The sequence below is a fragment of the Gossypium hirsutum genome, chromosome A08 (genome assembly GCF_007990345.1).
Source record: "Gossypium hirsutum isolate 1008001.06 chromosome A08, Gossypium_hirsutum_v2.1, whole genome shotgun sequence".
Taxonomy (NCBI): Eukaryota; Viridiplantae; Streptophyta; class Magnoliopsida; order Malvales; family Malvaceae; genus Gossypium; species Gossypium hirsutum.
In genome coordinates this window covers 18,954,349-18,956,834 of record NC_053431.1, presented here as the reverse complement: position 1 = coordinate 18,956,834, position 2,486 = coordinate 18,954,349, and the positions used below count along the sequence as shown (strand labels likewise).

Below are 2,486 nucleotides of genomic sequence, written 5' to 3'. Positions count from 1 at the left end.
AATTATGATTATTGCTATGGGGTTGTTCTGAATTCTTAAATTATTACCCATAAAATCGACTTGGTCATGCTCCATGTTAGACTTGAAGTGAAAACTTTTAGATTGATCATCCTCGCTCCAATCACATCACATTGCATCACGGAATTCACTTAGAAAAAATTAAATCATTAATTTTCTTACCAAGAGCTTTAACCTGACTCATCAACATAGAAACTGCATCAATATCAAAAACTCTGGCTACATTAATAGGTTTTACCCTCGTAACTTGCCACTGATAATTATTCAGTGCCATCTCCTTAATAAACTCTTGAGTTACCTCAGGTATTTTGTTATTCAATGTTCCACCAGTTGCTGCATCAATCATCTGTCTAGTCAAGGGGTTCAAATCATTGTAAAAATTTTAAACTTAGAGCCACAAAGGTAGTCTATGATGAGGACACATTTTCAATAAATCCTTAAATCTTTTTCATGTATCATAAAGTGTTTCAATGTCAAATTGAACAAAAGAAGAGATATCATTCCTCAACTTAGCTATTTTGACCAGGGAAAAAGATTTAAATAGAAATTTTTTAGTTATTTGCACCCAAGTAGTGATAAAACCCGGTGGAAGTGAATTCAACCAGTGTTTCACCTTATTCCTCAAAGAGAATGGGAACAACCATAAACGTATGGCATCATCAATAACACCATTAATCTTAAATGTATCGCAGATCTTTAGAAAATTATATAAATGAACATTCAAATCTTCATCTTGCAACTCATCAAACAAAACATACTGTTGCACTATCTGAATTGTGTTCGGCTTAATCTCAAAATTGTTTGCAGCAATAGTCGATCTGACGATACTCTATTCAACCCCAATTAGAGTAGGCTTAGCATAATCATACATAGTATGAGGAGTAGGAGGTGCAGAAGGTTGTTTGATTATTTGGATTATCATCCATCTCCACAATGATATCTTTTTCGTCTTGATCGTTTATTAAAACCTGTTGACCTTTGCTTCTCTAACCTTTTTACGATTTTTACGAGCAGTTCTTTTGATCTCACTGCCAAAAACTATTGGTTCGAACAGGTTGCCTCTAGTCATAAACTAAAAGAACCTGTAAGAATCAAATAAAAGAAAAACTAAAATGTAAAAATTAAATTAAAAACAAAAATATTAAAATATAAATAAAAAATGGCTAAGTTAATAGAAATAAAGTTTTCATAATATTTTAATCCCCGACAACGGCACCAAAAACTTGATGTCCACGAAACTGACTAAAAAATTGACTAAAGCAAGTGCACCTATCAATTAATAGTATAGCTACAGTGAGAAAAAATATCATTCCTCGAAGACTAAAAGTACTAGTAATTACCGTCTTTCTATTATTTAATAGATAAATTCAAGTTATTGATTAAAAACTAAAATTAACTAAATTAATTAACTAACGAACACAGCAAAGAACAAATTAGGAAAACAAACGATTAGTAACCAAGAAGCAAAACAATACTCAAGAAATAATTCACCTAAATTTCATTGTCATTATCAGTCTAAATTACGCAATTTCTTTACTTAGTATCTTGATCCGTAGAAATCTTTAAATTATGCTAATATCTCTTTCAAGAGTAAGAGCAACTGACTCTAGGTTGATTAATTGAATTTTTTTTCTAATTAAAACTCTTATCGCATTAACTCGAGTTATGAATTCCCATATTAGATTTGACTTTAATATGATAGATTTATCGTTCTATTTCTAAAATTACATGCAACTCCACTCAATTACATAAGATATATTCTTAAACAGAGTCTATTCCTCCTCTGATTTAAGCACATCAAACATGGATCAATAGTCTAAAAATACCAAACTAAGAATTAAGCACATATAATTGAGAATAAAATATAAGTATTTATTATATAAAATAAGAATAAAATGATAAAATCCATTATAAGGTTCATCCTCTTAGGTATTTAGAAAATTAGTTCGTGCTTGAAAATAAAAAATCCAAGATACAATATAACCGAAAAAATAAAGAAACTAAGGATAATCTCCTAAGAAATCAACTAAGAGTCTTCAATCTTGACGAAAATTTACTTCAGAATAAGCTTCAATGGTGTTTTTCAAGTTGCTTTCTTAAATATTCTATGTTGGCTGTCTTCTCTCTTTTTATTTTTGTCATACATATGTACGTCTAAAAATGGCCAAACAATCTAAAAATTGCAATTTCCTACAATTTAGGATGTAAATTCGCAAAATTGACACACCCATATTAAATGAGTTAACCCATGTGGCTCCTGTAGCTTGCTCCAATTTTTCGTTTTCGTTCATTTTTGCTCAATTTGTTCTCAAATGCTCTATTAAGCATTAAAACAAAAATTTAAAGGATTAACATAAAATTCACAATTAAAATCGAATAATCACCCAAAAATGCATTAAGAATGAGGTTAAAACATATTACTTTTGGCAATGTTATAGCCACTATCTTGATTTTATAAAATCAATTAA

The 2,486-nt window shown here is 29.7% G+C and overlaps 1 non-coding gene across 1 annotated transcript; it reads left to right on the top strand.

The window, feature by feature from the left end:
- Positions 1–422: 422 nt before the first annotated feature.
- On the top strand, positions 423–529 carry LOC121205892 (small nucleolar RNA R71). Its single transcript, XR_005900965.1, has one exon. It is a non-coding gene; the product is annotated as a small nucleolar RNA R71 (small nucleolar RNA).
- The last annotated feature ends 1,957 nt before the right edge of the window (positions 530–2,486 follow it).